The following is a 21209-nucleotide window of genomic DNA, read 5'->3' on the forward strand; positions in this document are numbered from 1 at the left end:
CTCTCTCTCCCCTGTCCTTCTCTTTCTCCATGTCCGTCTCTATCTCTGTGTCCCTCTCTCTCCGTGTCCCTCTCTCTCCCTATCCCTCTTTCTCTCCCTGTCCCTCTCTCTCTCCCTGTCCCTCTCTCTCCCTGTCCCTCACTCTCTCTGTCCCTCCGTATCCCTGTCCCTCTCTCTCTCTGTGTCCCTCTCTCTCTGTCCCTCTCTCTCCCTGTACCCCTCTCTCTCTCTGTTCCTCTCTCTCCCTGTCACTCTCTCTCTCTGTGTTCCTCTCTCTCTCCCTGTCCCTCTCTCTCCCTGTCCCTCTCTCTCCCTGTCCCTCTCTCTCCGTGTCCCTCTCTCTCTCCGTGTCCCTCTCTCTCTCTCTGTCCCTCTTAGTCTCTGTGTCCCTCTCTCTCCCTGTCCCACTCTCTCTCTCTGTCCCTCTCTCTGTCTCTCCCTCTCTCTCTCTGTGTGTCCCTCCCTCTCCCTGTTCCTCTCTCTCGCTGTGTCCCACACCCTCCCCGTTTCCCTCTCTCTCTCTCACTGTCCCTCCATCTCCCTGTCCCTTTCTCTCTCCCTGTCCCTCTCTCTCTCTCTCCGTGACCCTCTCTCTCTCCCTGTCGGTCTCTATCTCTCCCTGTCCCTCTATCTCCCTGTCCCTCTGTCTCTCCCTGTCCCTCTCTCTCTGGGTCCCTCTCTCTCTCTACCTGTCCCCTTCTCTCCGAGTCCCTCTCTCTCCCTGTCCCTCTCTTTCTCCATGTCCCTTTCTCTCTCCCTGTCCCTCTCTCTCTGTGTCCCTCTCTCTCCGTGACCCTCTCTAACTCCCTGTCGGTCTCCACCTCTCCCTGTCCCTCTATCTCCCTGTCCCTCTCTCTCTCTGTGTCCCTCTCTCTCTCCCTGTCACTCTCTCTCCGTGTCCCTCACTCTCTCCCTGTCGCTCTCTCTCCCTGTCCCTCTCTCTCTCCGTGTCCCACTCTCTCTCTCTGTCCCTCTCTGTCCCTGTGTCCCTCTCTCTCCATGCCCCTCTCTCTCCCTATCCCACTCTCTCTCCCTGTCCCTCTCTCTCCCTTTCCCTCTCTCTCCCTGTTTCCCTCTCACTCCATGTCCCTCTCTCTCTCTGTCGCTCTCACTCTCCCTGTCCCACTCTCTCCCTGTCCCTCTCTCTCTCCCTGTCACTCTCTCTCCCTGTCCCTCTCCCTCTCCGTGTCCCTCTCCCTCTCCGTGTCCCTCTCTCTCTCTGTCCCTCTCTCTCTCGCTGTCCCACTCTCTCTCTGTCCCTCTCTGTCCGGGTCCCTCTCTCTCCCTGTCCCTCTCTCTCCGTGTCCCTCTCTCTCACTGTCCCTCACTCTCTCTCTGTCCCTCTGTCTATCTCCCTGTCCCTCTCTCTCCCTGTCCCTCTCTCTCCGTGTCCCTCTCTCTCTCCCTGTCCCTCTCTCTCTCCCTGTCCCTCTCTCTCTCCCTGTCCCTCTCTCTCTCTGTCCCTCCCTCTCCCTGTCCATCTCTCTCTCTGTGTCCCTCTCTCTCTCTCTATCCGTCTCACTCCCTGTCCCACTCTCTCTCTTTCTCCCTCTCTCTCCCTGTCCCTCTCTCTCTCCGTGTCCCTCTCTCTCCCTGTCCCTCTCTCTCTTCCTGTCCCTCTGTCTCTCTCCCTGTCCCTCTCTCTCTCCATGTCCATCTACCTCCCTGTACCCCTCTCTCTCCGTGTCCCTCTCTCTCTCCCTGTCCCTCTCTCTCCATGTCCCTCTCTCTCCCTGTCCCTCTCTCTCCCTCTGTCCCTCTCTCTCCATGTCCCTCTCTCTCTCTGTCCCTCTCACTCTCCCTCTCCCTCTCTCGCCCTGTCCATCTCTCTCTCCCTGTCCCTCTCTCTCCCTGTCCCTCTCTCTCTCCGTGTCCCTCTCTCTCTCCCTGTCGGTCTCTATCTCTCCCTGTCCCTCTATCTCCCTGTCCCTCTGTCTCTCCCTGTCCCTATATCTCTGTGTCCTTCTCTCACTCCCTGTCCCACTCACTCCGTGTCCCTCTCCCTCCCTGTCCCTCTCTCTCTCCATGCCCCTTTCTCTCTCCCTGTCCCTCTCTCTCTGTGTCCCTCTCTATGTGTCCCTCTCTCTCTCCCTCGCTCTCTCTCTGTGTCCCTCTCTTTCCCTGTCCCACTCTCTCTCCCAGTCCTTCTCTCTCGCTGTGTCCCTCACTCTCTCCGTGTCCCTCTCTCTCCCTGTCCCTCTCTCTCCGTGTCCCTCTCTCTCTCCCTGACCCTCTCTCTCTCTCTGTCCCTCTCAGTCTCTGTGTCCCTCTATCTCCCAGTCCCTCTCTCTCTCTGTGGCTCTCTCTCTCTCCCTGTCCCCCTCTCTTTCATCCTGTCCCTCTCTCTCTATCCGTCCTTCTCTCTCTCGGTCCCTCTCTCTCTCTGTGTCCCTGTCTCTCCCTGACCTTCTCTCTCTCTCTCTCTGTCCCTCACCCTCTCCGTGTCCCTCTGTCTCTCTCCGTGTCCCTCTATCTCCCTGTCCCTCTCTCTCTCTCCCTGTCCCTCTCTCTCTCCGTGTCCCTCTCTCTCTTCCTGTCCCTCTGTCTCTCTCCCTGTCCCTCTCTCTCTCCATGTCCATCTATCTCACTGTCCCCCTCTCTCTCAGTGTCCCTCTCTCTCTCCCTGTCCCTCTCTCTCCCTGTCGCTCTCTCTCTTCCTGTCCCTCTCTCTCTCCGTGTCGCTCTCTCTCTCCCTGTCCCTCTCTCTCTCCCTGTCCCTCTCCCTCTGTGTCCCTCTCTCTCTGTGGTCCCTCTCTCCGTGTCCCTCTCTCTCTCCCGGTCACTCTCTCTCCCTGCCCCTCTCTCTCTCTCTCTGTCCCTCTCTCTCCGTGTCCCTCTCTCTCTCCCTGTCCCTCTCTCTCTCTGTCCCTCCCTCTTTCTGTGTGTCCCTCTCTTCCCTGTCCCTCTCTATCGCCCTGTCCCTCTCTCTCTCCCTGTGCCTCTCTCTCCCTGTCCCTCTCTCTCCGTGTCCCTTTCTCTCTCCCTGTGCCTCTCTCTCTGTGTCCCTCTCTCTCTGTGTCCCTCTCTCTCCTGCCCCACTCTCTCTCCCAGTCCCCCTCTATCTGTGTCCCTCACTCTCACCGTGTCCCTCTCTCTCCATGTCCCTCTCTCTGCGTGTCCCTCTCTCTCTCCCTGTCCCTCTCTCTCTCTGTCCCTCTCAGTCTCTGTGTCCCTCTCTCTCCCTGTCCCTCTCTCTCTCTGTGTCCCTTTCTCTCTCCCTGTCCCCCTCTCTCTCCCTGTCCCTCTCTCTCTCTCTCTGTGCCCCTCTCTCTGTCCCTCTCTCTCTCTGTGTCTCTTTCTCTCTGTGTGTCCCTCACCCTCTCCGTGTCCCTCTCTCTCTCTCCCTGTCCCTCTATCTCCCTGTCCCTCTATCTCTCCCTGTCCCTCTCTCTCTCTCCGTGTCCCTCTCTCTCTCCCTGTCGGTCTCTGTCTCTCCCTGTCCCTATCTCTCTGTGTCCTTCTCTCTCTCCCTGTCCCCCTCACTCCGTGTCCCTCTCTCTCCCTGTCCCTCTCTCTCTCCATGTCCCTTTCTCTCTCCCTGTACCTCTCTCTGTGTCCCTCTCTCTCTACGTGTCCCTCTCGCTCTCCCTGTCCCTCTCTCTCCCTGTCGCTCTCTCTCTCTCTGTCCCTCTCTCTGTCCGTGTCCCTCTCTCTCTCCCTGTCTCTCTCTCTCCCTGTCCCTTAATCTCCCTGTCCCTCTCTCTCTCCGTGTCCCTCTCTCTCTCCCTGTCCCTCTCTCTCTCTCCCCTGTCCTTCTCTTTCTCCATGTCCGTCTCTATCTCTGTGTCCCTCTCTCTCCGTGTCCCTCTCTCTCCCTATCCCTCTTTCTCTCCCTGTCCCTCTCTCTCTCCCTGTCCCTCTCTCTCCCTGTCCCTCACTCTCTCTGTCCCTCCGTATCCCTGTCCCTCTCTCTCTCTGTGTCCCTCTCTCTCTGTCCCTCTCTCTCCCTGTACCCCTCTCTCTCTCTGTTCCTCTCTCTCCCTGTCACTCTCTCTCTCTGTGTTCCTCTCTCTCTCCCTGTCCCTCTCTCTCCCTGTCCCTCTCTCTCCCTGTCCCTCTCTCTCCGTGTCCCTCTCTCTCTCCGTGTCCCTCTCTCTCTCTCTGTCCCTCTTAGTCTCTGTGTCCCTCTCTCTCCCTGTCCCACTCTCTCTCTCTGTCCCTCTCTCTGTCTCTCCCTCTCTCTCTCTGTGTGTCCCTCCCTCTCCCTGTTCCTCTCTCTCGCTGTGTCCCACACCCTCCCCGTTTCCCTCTCTCTCTCTCACTGTCCCTCCATCTCCCTGTCCCTTTCTCTCTCCCTGTCCCTCTCTCTCTCTCTCCGTGACCCTCTCTCTCTCCCTGTCGGTCTCTATCTCTCCCTGTCCCTCTATCTCCCTGTCCCTCTGTCTCTCCCTGTCCCTCTCTCTCTGGGTCCCTCTCTCTCTCTACCTGTCCCCTTCTCTCCGAGTCCCTCTCTCTCCCTGTCCCTCTCTTTCTCCATGTCCCTTTCTCTCTCCCTGTCCCTCTCTCTCTGTGTCCCTCTCTCTCCGTGACCCTCTCTAACTCCCTGTCGGTCTCCACCTCTCCCTGTCCCTCTATCTCCCTGTCCCTCTCTCTCTCTGTGTCCCTCTCTCTCTCCCTGTCACTCTCTCTCCGTGTCCCTCACTCTCTCCCTGTCGCTCTCTCTCCCTGTCCCTCTCTCTCTCCGTGTCCCACTCTCTCTCTCTGTCCCTCTCTGTCCCTGTGTCCCTCTCTCTCCATGCCCCTCTCTCTCCCTATCCCACTCTCTCTCCCTGTCCCTCTCTCTCCCTTTCCCTCTCTCTCCCTGTTTCCCTCTCACTCCATGTCCCTCTCTCTCTCTGTCGCTCTCACTCTCCCTGTCCCACTCTCTCCCTGTCCCTCTCTCTCTCCCTGTCACTCTCTCTCCCTGTCCCTCTCCCTCTCCGTGTCCCTCTCCCTCTCCGTGTCCCTCTCTCTCTCTGTCCCTCTCTCTCTCGCTGTCCCACTCTCTCTCTGTCCCTCTCTGTCCGGGTCCCTCTCTCTCCCTGTCCCTCTCTCTCCGTGTCCCTCTCTCTCACTGTCCCTCACTCTCTCTCTGTCCCTCTGTCTATCTCCCTGTCCCTCTCTCTCCCTGTCCCTCTCTCTCCGTGTCCCTCTCTCTCTCCCTGTCCCTCTCTCTCTCCCTGTCCCTCTCTCTCTCCCTGTCCCTCTCTCTCTCTGTCCCTCCCTCTCCCTGTCCATCTCTCTCTCTGTGTCCCTCTCTCTCTCTCTATCCGTCTCACTCCCTGTCCCACTCTCTCTCTTTCTCCCTCTCTCTCCCTGTCCCTCTCTCTCTCCGTGTCCCTCTCTCTCCCTGTCCCTCTCTCTCTTCCTGTCCCTCTGTCTCTCTCCCTGTCCCTCTCTCTCTCCATGTCCATCTACCTCCCTGTACCCCTCTCTCTCCGTGTCCCTCTCTCTCTCCCTGTCCCTCTCTCTCCATGTCCCTCTCTCTCCCTGTCCCTCTCTCTCCCTCTGTCCCTCTCTCTCCATGTCCCTCTCTCTCTCTGTCCCTCTCACTCTCCCTCTCCCTCTCTCGCCCTGTCCATCTCTCTCTCCCTGTCCCTCTCTCTCCCTGTCCCTCTCTCTCTCCGTGTCCCTCTCTCTCTCCCTGTCGGTCTCTATCTCTCCCTGTCCCTCTATCTCCCTGTCCCTCTGTCTCTCCCTGTCCCTATATCTCTGTGTCCTTCTCTCACTCCCTGTCCCACTCACTCCGTGTCCCTCTCCCTCCCTGTCCCTCTCTCTCTCCATGCCCCTTTCTCTCTCCCTGTCCCTCTCTCTCTGTGTCCCTCTCTATGTGTCCCTCTCTCTCTCCCTCGCTCTCTCTCTGTGTCCCTCTCTTTCCCTGTCCCACTCTCTCTCCCAGTCCTTCTCTCTCGCTGTGTCCCTCACTCTCTCCGTGTCCCTCTCTCTCCCTGTCCCTCTCTCTCCGTGTCCCTCTCTCTCTCCCTGACCCTCTCTCTCTCTCTGTCCCTCTCAGTCTCTGTGTCCCTCTATCTCCCAGTCCCTCTCTCTCTCTGTGGCTCTCTCTCTCTCCCTGTCCCCCTCTCTTTCATCCTGTCCCTCTCTCTCTATCCGTCCTTCTCTCTCTCGGTCCCTCTCTCTCTCTGTGTCCCTGTCTCTCCCTGACCTTCTCTCTCTCTCTCTCTGTCCCTCACCCTCTCCGTGTCCCTCTGTCTCTCTCCGTGTCCCTCTATCTCCCTGTCCCTCTCTCTCTCTCCCTGTCCCTCTCTCTCTCCGTGTCCCTCTCTCTCTTCCTGTCCCTCTGTCTCTCTCCCTGTCCCTCTCTCTCTCCATGTCCATCTATCTCACTGTCCCCCTCTCTCTCAGTGTCCCTCTCTCTCTCCCTGTCCCTCTCTCTCCCTGTCGCTCTCTCTCTTCCTGTCCCTCTCTCTCTCCGTGTCGCTCTCTCTCCCTGTCCCTCTCTCTCTCTCCCTGTCCCTCTCTCTCTCCCTGTCCATCTCTCTCTCTCTGTGTCCCTCTCTCTCCGTGTCCCTCTATCTCCCTGTCCCTCTTTATCTCTCCGTGTCCCTCTCTCTATCCCTGTCCCTCTCTCTCTCTCCATGTCCCCCTATCTCCCTGTCCCTCTCTCTCTCCCTGTCCCTCTCTCTCTTCCTGTCCCTCTGTCTCTCTCCCTGTCCCTCTCTCTCTCCATGTCCATCTACCTCCCTGTACCCCTCTCTCTCCGTGTCCCTCTCTCTCTCCCTGTCCCTCTCTCTCCATGTCCCGCTCTCTCCCTGTCCCTCTCTCTCCCTCTGTCCCTCTCTCTCCATGTCCCTCTCTCTCTCTGTCCCTCTCACTCTCCCTCTCCCTCTCTCGCCCTGTCCATCTCTCTCTCCCTGTCCCTCTCTCTCCCTGTCCCTCTCTCTCTCCGGTGTCCCTCTCTCTCTCCCTGTCGGTCTCTATCTCTCCCTGTCCCTCTATCTCCCTGTCCCTCTGTCTCTCCCTGTCCCTATATCTCTGTGTCCTTCTCTCTCTCCCTGTCCCACTCACTCCGTGTCCCTCTCCCTCCCTCTCCCTCTCTCTCTCCATGCCCCTTTCTCTCTCCCTGTCCCTCTCTCTCTGTGTCCCTCTCTCTGTGTCCCTCTCTCTCTCCCTCGCTCTCTCTCTGTGTCCCTCTCTTTCCCTGTCCCACTCTCTCTCCCAGTCCTTCTCTCTCGCTGTGTCCCTCACTCTCTCCGTGTCCCTCTCTCTCCCTGTCCCTCTCTCTCCGTGTCCCTCTCTCTCTCCCTGACCCTCTCTCTCTCTCTGTCCCTCTCAGTCTCTGTGTCCCTCTATCTCCCAGTCCCTCTCTCTCTCTCTGTGGCTCTCTCTCTCTCCCTGTCCCCCTCTCTTTCATCCTGTCCCTCTCTCTCTATCCGTCCTTCTCTCTCTCGGTCCCTCTCTCTCTCTCTGTGTCCCTCTCTCTCCCTGACCTTCTCTCTCTCTGTCCCTCACCCTCTCCGTGTCCCTCTGTCTCTCTCCGTGTCCCTCTATCTCCCTGTCCCTCTCTCTCTCCCAGTCCCTCTCTCTCTCCGTGTCCCTCTCTCTCTTCCTGTCCCTCTGTCTCTCTCCCTGTCCCTCTCTCTCTCCATGTCCATCTATCTCACTGTCCCCCTCTCTCTCAGTGTCCCTCTCTCTCTCCCTGTCCCTCTCTCTCCCTGTCGCTCTCTCTCTTCCTGTCCCTCTCTCTCTCCGTCTCGCTCTCTCTCCCTGTCCCTCTCTCTCTCCCTGTCCCTCTCTCTCTCCCTGTCCGTCTCTCTCTCTCTGTGTCCCTCTCTCTCCGTGTCCCTCTATCTCCCTGTCCCTCTTTATCTCTCCGTGTCCCTCTCTCTATCCCTGTCCCTCTCTCTCTCTCCATGTCCCCCTATCTCCCTGTCCCTCTCTCTCTCCCTGTCCCTCTCTCTCTCCCTGTCCTTCTCTCTCTCTCCGTGTCCCTCTCTCTCTCCCTGCCCCCTCTCTCTCCCTGTCCCTCTCTCTCTGTGTCCCTCTCTCTCCGTGTCCCTCTCTCTCTCCCTGTCCCTCTCTCTCTCTCCCCCTGTCCCTCTCTCTCTCCCTGTCCGTCTCTATCTCTGTGTCCCTCTCTCTCCGTGTCCCTCTCTCTCCCTGTCCCTCTTTCTCTCCCTGTCCCTCTCTCTCCCTGTCCCTCTCTTTCCCTGTCCCTCACTCTCTCTGTCCCTCCGTCTCCCTGTCACTCTCTCTCTCATTGTGTCCCTCTCTCTCTGTCCCTCTCTCTCCCCGTCCCTCTCTCTCTCTGCATCCCTCTCTCTCCCTGTCCCTATCTCTCTCTGTGTTCCTCTCTCTCGCCCTGTCCCTCTCTCTCCGTGTCCCTCTCTCTCCCTGTCCCTCTTTCTCCGTGTCCCTCTCTCTCTCCGTGTCCCTCTCTCTCTCTGTTCCTCTTAGTCTCTGTGTCCCTCTCTCTCCCTGTCCCACTCTCTCTCTGTCCCTCTCTGTCTGTGCCTCTCTCTCTCTCTGTGTCCGAATCTCTCCCTGTTCCTCTCTCTCTCTGTGTCCCACACCCTCCCCGTTTCCCTCTCTCTCTCTCCCTGTCCCTCCATCTCCCTGTCCCTCTCTCTCGCCCTGTCGCTCTCTCTCTCTCTCTCTCCGTGACCCTCTCTCTCTCCCTGTCGGTCTCGATCTCTCCCTGTCCGTCTATCTCTCTGTCCCTCTGTCTCTCCCTGTCCCTCTCTCTCCCTGTCGCTCTCTCTCTCCCTGTCCCTCTCTCACTCCGTGTCGCTCTCTCTCCCTGTCCCTCTCTCTCTCTCCCTGTCCCTCTCTCTCTCCCTGTCCGTCTCTCTCTCTCTGTGTCCCTCTCTCTCCGTGTCCCTCTATCTCCCTGTCCCTCTTTATCTCTCCGTGTCCCTCTCTCTATCCCTGTCCCTCTCTCTCTCTCCATGTCCCCCTATCTCCCTGTCCCTCTCTCTCTCCCTGTCCCTCTCTCTCTCCCTGTCCTTCTCTCTCTCTCCGTGTCCCTCTCTCTCTCCCTGCCCCCTCTCTCTCCCTGTCCCTCTCTCTCTGTGTCCCTCTCTCTCCGTGTCCCTCTCTCTCTCCCTGTCCCTCTCTCTCTCTCCCCCTGTCCCTCTCTCTCTCCCTGTCCGTCTCTATCTCTGTGTCCCTCTCTCTCCGTGTCCCTCTCTCTCCCTGTCCCTCTTTCTCTCCCTGTCCCTCTCTCTCCCTGTCCCTCTCTTTCCCTGTCCCTCATTCTCTCTGTCCCTCCGTCTCCCTGTCACTCTCTCTCTCATTGTGTCCCTCTCTCTCTGTCCCTCTCTCTCCCCGTCCCTCTCTCTCTCTGCATCCCTCTCTCTCCCTGTCCCTATCTCTCTCTGTGTTCCTCTCTCTCGCCCTGTCCCTCTCTCTCCGTGTCCCTCTCTCTCCCTGTCCCTCTTTCTCCGTGTCCCTCTCTCTCTCCGTGTCCCTCTCTCTCTCTGTTCCTCTTAGTCTCTGTGTCCCTCTCTCTCCCTGTCCCACTCTCTCTCTGTCCCTCTCTGTCTGTGCCTCTCTCTCTCTCTGTGTCCGAATCTCTCCCTGTTCCTCTCTCTCTCTGTGTCCCACACCCTCCCCGTTTCCCTCTCTCTCTCTCCCTGTCCCTCCATCTCCCTGTCCCTCTCTCTCTCTCTCCCTGTCGCTCTCTCTCTCTCTCTCTCTCTCTCCGTGACCCTCTCTCTCTCCCTGTCGGTCTCGATCTCTCCCTGTCCGTCTATCTCCCTGTCCCTCTGTCTCTCCCTGTCCCTCTCTCTCCCTGTCGCTCTCTCTCTCCTTGTCCCTCTCTCACTCCGTGTCGCTCTCTCTCCCTGTCCCTCTCTCTCTCTCCCTGTCCCTCTCTCTCTCCCTGTCCGTCTCTCTCTCTCTGTGTCCCTCTCTCTCCGTGTCCCTCTATCTCCCTGTCCCTCTTTATCTCTCCGTGTCCCTCTCTCTATCCCTGTCCCTCTCTCTCTCTCCATGTCCCCCTATCTCCCTGTCCCTCTCTCTCTCCCTGTCCCTCTCTCTCTCCCTGTCCTTCTCTCTCTCCGTGTCCCTCTCTCTCTCCCTGTCCCCCTCTCTCTCCCTGTCCCTCTCTCTCTGTGTCCCTCTCTCTCCGTGTCCCTCTCTCTCTCCCTGTCCCTCTCTCACTCTCCCCCTGTCCCTCTCTCTCTCCCTGTCCGTCTCTATCTCTGTGTCCCACTCTCTCCGTGTCCCTCTCTCTCCCTGTCCCTCTTTCTCTCCCTGTCCCTCTCTCTCCCTGTCCCTCTCTTTCCCTGTCCCTCACTCTCTCTGTCCCTCCGTCTCCCTGTCCCTCTCTCTCTCATTGTGTCCCTCTCTCTCTGTCCCTCTGTCTCCCTGTCGCTCTTTCTCTCCCTGTCCCTCTCTCTCCCTGTCCCTCTCTTTCCCTGTCCCTCACTCTCTCTGTCCCTCCGTCTCCCTGTCCCTATCTCTCTCTGTGTTCCTCTCTCTCGCCCTGTCCCTCTCTCTCCGTGTCCCTCTCTCTCCCTGTCCCTCTTTCTCCGTGTCCCTCTCTCTCTCCGTGTCCCTCTCTCTCTCTCTGTTCCTCTTAGTCTCTGTGTCCCTCTCTCTCCCTGTCCCACTCTCTCTCTCTGTCCCTCTCTCTCTGTCTCTGCCTCTCTCTCTCTCTGTGTCCGAATCTCTCCCTGTTCCTCTCTCTCTCTGTGTCCCACACCCTCCCCGTTTCCCTCTCTCTCTCTCCCTGTCCCTCTGTCTCTCTCCATGTCCCTCTCTCTCTCCATGTCCATCTATCTCCCTGTCCCCCTCTCTCTCCGTGTCCCTCCCTCTCTCCCTGTCCCTCTCTCTCCCTGTGTCCCTGTCTCTCCATGTCCCTCTCTCTCTCTCCGTGTCCCTCTCACTCTCCCTCTCCCTCTCTCTCCCTGTCCCTCTCACTCTTCCTGTCCCTCTCTCTCCGTGTCCCTCTCTCTCTCCCTGTCCCCCTCTCTCTCCCCCTGTCCCTCTATCTCCCTGTCCCTCTCTCTCTCTCCGTGTCCCTCTCTCTCTCCCTGTCCCTCTCTCTCTCCCTGTCCCTCTCCCTCTGTGTCCCTCTCTCTCTGTGGTCCCTCTCTCCGTGTCCCTCTCTCTCTCCCGGTCACTCTCTCTCCCTGCCCCTCTCTCTCTCTCTCTGTCCCTCTCTCTCCGTGTCCCTCTCTCTCTCCCTGTCCCTCTCTCATCCTGTCGCTCTCTCTCTCCCTGTCCCTCTCTCTCCGTGTCCCTCTCTCTCTCCCTGTCCCCCTCTCTCTCCCCCTGTCCCTCTATCTCCCTGTCCCTCTCTCTCTCTCCGTGTCCCTCTCTCTATCCCTGTCCCTCTCTCTCTCCATGTCCCCCTATCTCCCTGTCCCTCTCTCTCTCCCTGTCCCTCTCTCTCTCTTCGTGTCCCTCTCTCTCTCCCTGTCCCTCTCTCTCTCCCTGTCCCTCTCCCTCTGTGTCCCTCTCTCTCTGTGGTCCCTCTCTCCGTGTCCCTCTCTCTCTCTCCCGGTCACTCTCTCTCCCTGCCCCTCTCTCTCTCTCTCTGTCCCTCTCTCTCCGTGTCCCTCTCTCTCTCCCTGTCCCTCTCTCTCTCTGTCCCTCCCTCTTTCTGTGTGTCCCTCTCTCTCCCTGTCCCTCTCTATCGCCCTGTCCCTCTCTCTCTCCCTGTGCCTCTCTCTCCCTGTCCCTCTCTCTCCGTGTCCCTTTCTCTCTCCCTGTGCTCTCTCTCTGTGTCCCTCTCTCTGTGTCCCTCTCTCTCCTGCCCCACTCTCTCTCCCAGTCCCCCTCTATCTGTGTCCATCACTCTCACCGTGACCCTCTCTCTCCCTGTCCCTCTCTCTGCGTGTCCCTCTCTCTCTCCCTGTCCCTCTCTCTCTCTGTCCCTCTCAGTCTCTGTGTCCCTCTCTCTCCCTGTCCCTCTCTCTCTCTGTGTCCCTTTCTCTCTCCCTGTCCCCCTCTCTCTCTCTCTCTGTGCCCCTCTCTCTGTCCCTCTCTCTCTCTGTGTCTCTCTCTCTCTCTGTGTCCCTCACCCTCTCCGTGTCCCTCTCTCTCCCTGTCCCACTATCTCCCTGTCCCTCTATCTCTCCCTGTCCCTCTCCCTCTCTCCGTGTCCCTCTCTCTCTCCCTGTCGGTCTCTGTCTCTCCCTGTCCCTATCTCTCTGTGTCCTTCTCTCTCTCCCTGTCCCCCTCACTCCGTGTCCCTCTCTCTCCCTGTCCCTCTCTCTCTCCATGTCCCTTTCTCTCTCCCTGTCCCTCTCTCTGTGTCCCTCTCTCTCTACGTGTCCCTCTCGCTCTCCCTGTCCCTCTCTCTCCCTGTCGCTCTCTCTCTCTCTGTCCCTCTCTCTGTCCGTGTCCCTCTCTCTCTCCCTGTCTCTCTCTCTCCCTGTCGCTTAATCTCCCTGTCCCTCTCTCTCTCTCTCTGTCCCTCTCTCTCTCCCTGTCCCTCTCTCTCTCCCTTTCCCTCTCTCTCTCCGTGTCCCTCTCTCTCTCCCTGTCCCTCTCTCTCTCCGTGACCCTCTCTCTCTCCCTGTCCCTCTATCTCCCTGTCCCTCTATCTCTCCCTGTCCCTCTCTCTCTCTCCGTGTCCCTCTCTCTCCCTGTCGGTCTCTGTCTCTCCCTGTCCCTATCTCTCTGTGTCCTTCTCTCTCTCCCTGTCCCCCTCACTCCGTGTCCCTCTCTCTCCCTGTCCCTCTCTCTCTCCATGTCCCTTTCTCTCTCCCTGTCCCTCTCTCTCTGTGTCCCTCTCTCTCTACGTGTCCCTCTCGCTCTCCCTGTCCCTCTCTCTCCCTGTCGCTCTCTCTCTCTCTGTCCCTCTCTCTGTCCGTGTCCCTCTCTCTCTCCCTGTCTCTCTCTCTCCCTGTCCCTTAATCTCCCTGTCCCTCTCTCTCTCTGTGTGTCCCTCTCTCTCTCCCTGTCCCTCTCTCTCTCCCTTTCCCTCTCTCTCTCCCTTTCCCTCTCTCTCTCCGTGTCCCTCTCTCTCTCACTGTCCCTCTCTCTCTCCGTGACCCTCTCTCTCTCCCTGTCCCCCTCCCTCCGTGTCCCTCTCTTTATCACTGACCCTCTCTCTCTCTACGTCCCCCTATCTCCCTGTCCCTCTCTCTCTCCCAGTCCCTCTCTCTCTCTGTGTCCTTCTCCCCCCCTGACCCTCTCTCTGTTTGTCCCTCTCTCTCTCTCCCTGTCCCTCTCTCTCCGTGCCCCTCTCTCTCCCTGTCCCTCTCTCTCTCTGTCCCTCTCTCTCTCCATGTCCCCCTATCTCCCTGTCCCTCTCTCTCTCCCTGTCCCTCTCTCTCTCTTCGTGTCCCTCTCTCTCTCCATGCCCCTCTCTCTCCCTATCCCACTCTCTCTCCCTGTCCCTCTCTCTCCCTTTCCCTCTCTCTCCCTGTTTCCCTCTCACTCCATGTCCCTCTCTCTCTCTGTCGCTCTCACTCTCCCTGTCCCACTCTCTCCCTGTCCCTCTCTCTCTCCCTGTCACTCTCTCTCCCTGTCCCTCTCCCTCTCCGTGTCCCTCTCCCTCTCCGTGTCCCTCTCTCTCTCTGTCCCTCTCTCTCTCGCTGTCCCACTCTCTCTCTGTCCCTCTCTGTCCGGGTCCCTCTCTCTCCCTGTCCCTCTCTCTCCGTGTCCCTCTCTCTCTCTGTCCCTCACTCTCTCTCTGTCCTTGTGTCTATCTCCCTGTCCCTCTCTCTCCCTGTCCCTCTCTCTCCGTGTCCCTCTCTCTCTCCCTGTCCCTCTCTCTCTCCCTGTCCCTCTCTCTCTCTGTCCCTCCCTCTCCCTGTCCATCTCTCTCTCTGTGTCCCTCTCTCTCTCTCTATCCGTCTCACTCCCTGTCCCACTCTCTCTCTTTCTCCCTCTCTCTCCCTGTCCCTCTCTCTCTCCGTGTCCCTCTCTCTCCCTGTCCCTCTCTCTCTTCCTGTCCCTCTGTCTCTCTCCCTGTCCCTCTCTCTCTCCATGTCCATCTACCTCCCTGTACCCCTCTCTCTCCGTGTCCCTCTCTCTCTCCCTGTCCCTCTCTCTCCATGTCCCTCTCTCTCCCTGTCCCTCTCTCTCCCTCTGTCCCTCTCTCTCCATGTCCCTCTCTCTCTCTGTCCCTCTCACTCTCCCTCTCCCTCTCTCGCCCTGTCCATCTCTCTCTCCCTGTCCCTCTCTCTCCCTGTCCCTCTCTCTCTCCGTGTCCCTCTCTCTCTCCCTGTCGGTCTCTATCTCTCCCTGTCCCTCTATCTCCCTGTCCCTCTGTCTCTCCCTGTCCCTATATCTCTGTGTCCTTCTCTCACTCCCTGTCCCACTCACTCCGTGTCCCTCTCCCTCCCTGTCCCTCTCTCTCTCCATGCCCCTTTCTCTCTCCCTGTCCCTCTCTCTCTGTGTCCCTCTCTATGTGTCCCTCTCTCTCTCCCTCGCTCTCTCTCTGTGTCCCTCTCTTTCCCTGTCCCACTTTCTCTCCCAGTCCTTCTCTCTCGCTGTGTCCCTCACTCTCTCCGTGTCCCTCTATCTCCCAGTCCCTCTCTCTCTCTGTGGCTCTCTCTCTCTCCCTGTCCCCCTCTCTTTCATCCTGTCCCTCTCTCTCTATCCGTCCTTCTCTCTCTCGGTCCCTCTCTCTCTCTCTGTGTCCCTGTCTCTCCCTGACCTTCTCTCTCTCTCTCTCTGTCCCTCACCCTCTCCGTGTCCCTCTGTCTCTCTCCGTGTCCCTCTATCTCCCTGTCCCTCTCTCTCTCTCCCTGTCCCTCTCTCTCTCCGTGTCCCTCTCTCTCTTCCTGTCCCTCTGTCTCTCTCCCTGTCCCTCTCTCTCTCCATGTCCATCTATCTCACTGTCCCCCTCTCTCTCAGTGTCCCTCTCTCTCTCCCTGTCCCTCTCTCTCCCTGTCGCTCTCTCTCTTCCTGTCCCTCTCTCTCTCCGTGTCGCTCTCTCTCCCTGTCCCTCTCTCTCTCTCCCTGTCCCTCTCTCTCTCCCTGTCCATCTCTCTCTCTCTGTGTCCCTCTCTCTCCGTGTCCCTCTATCTCCCTGTCCCTCTTTATCTCTCCGTGTCCCTCTCTCTATCCCTGTCCCTCTCTCTCTCTCCATGTCCCCCTATCTCCCTGTCCCTCTCTCTCTCCCTGTCCCTCTCTCTCTTCCTGTCCCTCTGTCTCTCTCCCTGTCCCTCTCTCTCTCCATGTCCATCTACCTCCCTGTACCCCTCTCTCTCCGTGTCCCTCTCTCTCTCCCTGTCCCTCTCTCTCCATGTCCCTCTCTCTCCCTGTCCCTCTCTCTCCCTCTGTCCCTCTCTCTCCATGTCCCTCTCTCTCTCTGTCCCTCTCACTCTCTCTCTCCCTCTCTCGCCCTGTCCATCTCTCTCTCCCTGTCCCTCTCTCTCCCTGTCCCTCTCTCTCTCCGGTGTCCCTCTCTCTCTCCCTGTCGGTCTCTATCTCTCCCTGTCCCTCTATCTCCCTGTCCCTCTGTCTCTCCCTGTCCCTATATCTCTGTGTCCTTCTCTCTCTCCCTGTCCCACTCACTCCGTGTCCCTCTCCCTCCCTGTCCCTCTCTCTCTCCATGCCCCTTTCTCTCTCCCTGTCCCTCTCTCTCTGTGTCCCTCTCTCTGTGTCCCTCTCTCTCTCCCTCGCTCTCTCTCTGTGTCCCTCTCTTTCCCTGTCCCACTCTCTCTCCCAGTCCTTCTCTCTCGCTGTGTCCCTCACTCTCTCCGTGTCCCTCTCTCTCCCTGTCCCTCTCTCTCCGTGTCCCTCTCTCTCTCCCTGACCCTCTCTCTCTCTCTGTCCCTCTCAGTCTCTGTGTCCCTCTATCTCCCAGTCCCTCTCTCTCTCTCTGTGGCTCTCTCTCTCTCCCTGTCCCCCTCTCTTTCATCCTGTCCCTCTCTCTCTATCCGTCCTTCTCTCTCTCGGTCCCTCTCTCTCTCTCTGTGTCCCTCTCTCTCCCTGACCTTCTCTCTCTCTGTCCCTCACCCTCTCCGTGTCCCTCTGTCTCTCTCCGTGTCCCTCTATCTCCCTGTCCCTCTCTCTCTCCCAGTCCCTCTCTCTCTCCGTGTCCCTCTCTCTCTTCCTGTCCCTCTGTCTCTCTCCCTGTCCCTCTCTCTCTCCATGTCCATCTATCTCACTGTCCCCCTCTCTCTCAGTGTCCCTCTCTCTCTCCCTGTCCCTCTCTCTCCCTGTCGCTCTCTCTCTTCCTGTCCCTCTCTCTCTCCGTGTCGCTCTCTCTCCCTGACCCTCTCTCTCTCCCTGTCCCTCTCTCTCTCCCTGTCCGTCTCTCTCTCTCTGTGTCCCTCTCTCTCCGTGTCCCTCTATCTCCCTGTCCCTCTTTATCTCTCCGTGTCCCTCTCTCTATCCCTGTCCCTCTCTCTCTCTCCATGTCCCCCTATCTCCCTGTCCCTCTCTCTCTCCCTGTCCCTCTCTCTCTCCCTGTCCTTCTCTCTCTCTCCGTGTCCCTCTCTCTCTCCCTGCCCCCTCTCTCTCCCTGTCCCTCTCTCTCTGTGTCCCTCTCTCTCCGTGTCCCTCTCTCTCTCCCTGTCCCTCTCTCTCTCTCCCCCTGTCCCTCTCTCTCTCCCTGTCCGTCTCTATCTCTGTGTCCCTCTCTCTCCGTGTCCCTCTCTCTCCCTGTCCCTCTTTCTCTCCCTGTCCCTCTCTCTCCCTGTCCCTCTCTTTCCCTGTCCCTCACTCTCTCTGTGTTCCTCTCTCTCGCCCTGTCCCTCCGTCTCCCTGTCACTCTCTCTCTCATTGTGTCCCTCTCTCTCTGTCCCTCTCTCTCCCCGTCCCTCTCTCTCTCTGCATCCCTCTCTCTCCCTGTCCCTATCTCTCTCTGTGTTCCTCTCTCTCGCCCTGTCCCTCTCTCTCCGTGTCCCTCTCTCTCCCTGTCCCTCTTTCTCCGTGTCCCTCTCTCTCTCCGTGTCCCTCTCTCTCTCTGTTCCTCTTAGTCTCTGTGTCCCTCTCTCTCCCAGTCCCACTCTCTCTCTGTCCCTCTCTGTCTGTGCCTCTCTCTCTCTCTGTGTCCGAATCTCTCCCTGTTCCTCTCTCTCTCTGTGTCCCACACCCTCCCCGTTTCCCTCTCTCTCTCTCCCTGTCCCTCCATCTCCCTGTCCCTCTCTCTCGCCCTGTCGCTCTCTCTCTCTCTCTCTCCGTGACCCTCTCTCTCTCCCTGTCGGTCTCGATCTCTCCCTGTCCGTCTATCTCTCTGTCCCTCTGTCTCTCCCTGTCCCTCTCTCTCCCTGTCGCTCTCTCTCTCCCTGTCCCTCTCTCACTCCGTGTCGCTCTCTCTCCCTGTCCCTCTCTCTCTCTCCCTGTCCCTCTCTCTCTCCCTGTCCGTCTCTCTCTCTCTGTGTCCCTCTCTCTCCGTGTCCCTCTATCTCCCTGTCCCTCTTTATCTCTCCGTGTCCCTCTCTCTATCCCTGTCCCTCTCTCTCTCTCCATGTCCCCCTATCTCCCTGTCCCTCTCTCTCTCCCTGTCCCTCTCTCTCTCCCTGTCCTTCTCTCTCTCTCCGTGTCCCTCTCTCTCTCCCTGCCCCCTCTCTCTCCCTGTCCCTCTCTCTCTGTGTCCCTCTCTCTCCGTGTCCCTCTCTCTCTCCCTGTCCCTCTCTCTCTCTCCCCCTGTCCCTCTCTCTCTCCCTGTCCGTCTCTATCTCTGTGTCCCTCTCTCTCCGTGTCCCTCTCTCTCCCTTCCCTCTTTCTCTCCCTGTCCCTCTCTCTCCCTGTCCCTCTCTTTCCCTGTCCCTCACTCTCTCTGTCCCTCCGTCTCCCTGTCACTCTCTCTCTCATTGTGTCCCTCTCTCTCTGTCCCTCTCTCTCCCCGTCCCTCTCTCTCTCTGCATCCCTCTCTCTCCCTGTCCCTATCTCTCTCTGTGTTCCTCTCTCTCGCCCTGTCCCTCTCTCTCCGTGTCCCTCTCTCTCCCTGTCCCTCTTTCTCCGTGTCCCTCTCTCTCTCCGTGTCCCTCTCTCTCTCTGTTCCTCTTAGTCTCTGTGTCCCTCTCTCTCCCTGTCCCACTCTCTCTCTGTCCCTCTCTGTCTGTGCCTCTCTCTCTCTCTGTGTCCGAATCTCTCCCTGTTCCTCTCTCTCTCTGTGTCCCACACCCTCCCCGTTTCCCTCTCTCTCTCTCCCTGTCCCTCCATCTCCCTGTCCCTCTCTCTCTCTCTCCCTGTCGCTCTCTCTCTCTCTCTCTCTCTCCGTGACCCTCTCTCTCTCCCTGTCGGTCTCGATCTCTCCCTGTCCGTCTATCTCCCTGTCCCTCTGTCTCTCCCTGTCCCTCTCTCTCCCTGTCGCTCTCTCTCTCCTTGTCCCTCTCTCACTCCGTGTCGCTCTCTCTCCCTGTCCCTCTCTCTCTCTCCCTGTCCCTCTCTCTCTCCCTGTCCGTCTCTCTCTCTCTGTGTCCCTCTCTCTCCGTGTCCCTCTATCTCCCTGTCCCTCTTTATCTCTCCGTGTCCCTCTCTCTATCCCTGTCCCTCTCTCTCTCTCCATGTCCCCCTATCTCCCTGTCCCTCTCTCTCTCCCTGTCCCTCTCTCTCTCCCTGTCCTTCTCTCTCTCTCCGTGTCCCTCTCTCTCTCCCTGTCCCCCTCTCTCTCCCTGTCCCTCTCTCTCTGTGTCCCTCTCTCTCCGTGTCCCTCTCTCTCTCCCTGTCCCTCTCTCACTCTCCCCCTGTCCCTCTCTCTCTCCCTGTCCGTCTCTATCTCTGTGTCCCACTCTCTCCGTGTCCCTCTCTCTCCCTGTCCCTCTTTCTCTCCCTGTCCCTCTCTCTCCCTGTCCCTCTCTTTCCCTGTCCCTCACTCTCTCTGTCCCTCCGTCTCCCTGTCCCTCTCTCTCTCATTGTGTCCCTCTCTCTCTGTCCCTCTCTCTCCCTGTCCCTCTTTCTCTCCCTGTCCCTCTCTCTCCCTGTCCCTCTCTCTCTCCCTGTCCCTCTCTCTCTCTGTCCCTCCCTCTCCCTGTCCATCTCTCTCTCTGTGTCCCTCTCTCTCTCTCTATCCGTCTCACTCCCTGTCCCACTCTCTCTCTTTCTCCCTCTCTCTCCCTGTCCCTCTCTCTCTCCGTGTCCCTCTCTCTCCCTGTCCCTCTCTCTCTTCCTGTCCCTCTGTCTCTCTCCCTGTCCCTCTCTCTCTCCATGTCCATCTACCTCCCTGTACCCCTCTCTCTCCGTGTCCCTCTCTCTCTCCCTGTCCCTCTCTCTCCATGTCCCTCTCTCTCCCTGTCCCTCTCTCTCCCTCTGTCCCTCTCTCTCCATGTCCCTCTCTCTCTCTGTCCCTCTCACTCTCCCTCTCCCTCTCTCGCCCTGTCCATCTCTCTCTCCCTGTCCCTCTCTCTCCCTGTCCCTCTCTCTCTCCGTGTCCCTCTCTCTCTCCCTGTCGGTCTCTATCTCTCCCTGTCCCTCTATCTCCCTGTCCCTCTGTCTCTCCCTGTCCCTATATCTCTGTGTCCTTCTCTCACTCCCTGTCCCACTCACTCCGTGTCCCTCTCCCTCCCTGTCCCTCTCTCTCTCCATGCCCCTTTCTCTCTCCCTGTCCCTCTCTCTCTGTGTCCCTCTCTATGTGTCCCTCTCTCTCTCCCTCGCTCTCTCTCTGTGTCCCTCTCTTTCCCTGTCCCACTTTCTCTCCCAGTCCTTCTCTCTCGCTGTGTCCCTCACTCTCTCCGTGTCCCTCTATCTCCCAGTCCCTCTCTCTCTCTGTGGCTCTCTCTCTCTCCCTGTCCCCCTCTCTTTCATCCTGTCCCTCTCTCTCTATCCGTCCTTCTCTCTCTCGGTCCCTCTCTCTCTCTCTGTGTCCCTGTCTCTCCCTGACCTTCTCTCTCTCTCTCTCTGTCCCTCACCCTCTCCGTGTCCCTCTGTCTCTCTCCGTGTCCCTCTATCTCCCTGTCCCTCTCTCTCTCTCCCTGTCCCTCTCTCTCTCCGTGTCCCTCTCTCTCTTCCTGTCCCTCTGTCTCTCTCCCTGTCCCTCTCTCTCTCCATGTCCATCTATCTCACTGTCCCCCTCTCTCTCAGTGTCCCTCTCTCTCTCCCTGTCCCTCTCTCTCCCTGTCGCTCTCTCTCTTCCTGTCCCTCTCTCTCTCCGTGTCGCTCTCTCTCCCTGTCCCTCTCTCTCTCTCCCTGTCCCTCTCTCTCTCCCTGTCCATCTCTCTCTCTCTGTGTCCCTCTCTCTCCGTGTCCCTCTATCTCCCTGTCCCTCTTTATCTCTCCGTGTCCCTCTCTCTATCCCTGTCCCTCTCTCTCTCTCCATGTCACCCTATCTCCCTGTCCCTCTCTCTCTCCCTGTCCCTCTCTCTCTTCCTGTCCCTCTGTCTCTCTCCCTGTCCCTCTCTCTCTCCATGTCCATCTACCTCCCTGTACCCCTCTCTCTCCGTGTCCCTCTCTCTCTCCCTGTCCCTCTCTCTCCATGTCCCTCTCTCTCCCTGTCCCTCTCTCTCCCTCTGTCCCTCTCTCTCCATGTCCCTCTCTCTCTCTGTCCCTCTCACTCTCCCTCTCCCTCTCTCGCCCTGTCCATCTCTCTCTCCCTGTCCCTCTCTCTCCCTGTCCCTCTCTCTCTCCGGTGTCCCTCTCTCTCTCCCTGTCGGTCTCTATCTCTCCCTGTCCCTCTATCTCCCTGTCCCTCTGTCTCTCCCTGTCCCTATATCTCTGTGTCCTTCTCTCTCTCCCTGTCCCACTCACTCCGTGTCCCTCTCCCTCCCTGTCCCTCTCTCTCTCCATGCCCCTTTCTCTCTCCCTGTCCCTCTCTCTCTGTGTCCCTCTCTCTGTGTCCCTCTCTCTCTCCCTCGCTCTCTCTCTGTGTCCCTCTCTTTCCCTGTCCCACTCTCTCTCCCAGTCCTTCTCTCTCGCTGTGTCCCTCACTCTCTCCGTGTCCCTCTCTCTCCCTGTCCCTCTCTCTCCGTGTCCCTCTCTCTCTCCCTGACCCTCTCTCTCTCTCTGTCCCTCTCAGTCTCTGTGTCCCTCTATCTCCCAGTCCCTCTCTCTCTCTCTGTGGCTCTCTCTCTCTCCCTGTCCCCCTCTCTTTCATCCTGTCCCTCTCTCTCTATCCGTCCTTCTCTCTCTCGGTCCCTCTCTCTCTCTCTGTGTCCCTCTCTCTCCCTGACCTTCTCTCTCTCTGTCCCTCACCCTCTCCGTGTCCCTCTGTCTCTCTCCGTGTCCCTCTATCTCCCTGTCCCTCTCTCTCTCCCAGTCCCTCTCTCTCTCCGTGTCCCTCTCTCTCTTCCTGTCCCTCTGTCTCTCTCCCTGTCCCTCTCTCTCTCCATGTCCATCTATCTCACTGTCCCCCTCTCTCTCAGTGTCCCTCTCTCTCTCCCTGTCCCTCTCTCTCCCTGTCGCTCTCTCTCTTCCTGTCC

This window comes from Chiloscyllium plagiosum, unplaced genomic scaffold (assembly GCF_037043375.1).
Source record: "Chiloscyllium plagiosum isolate Xiang-an unplaced genomic scaffold, Cpla_swu_hap1 HiC_scaffold_37, whole genome shotgun sequence".
NCBI classification, from domain to species: Eukaryota; Metazoa; Chordata; class Chondrichthyes; order Orectolobiformes; family Hemiscylliidae; genus Chiloscyllium; species Chiloscyllium plagiosum.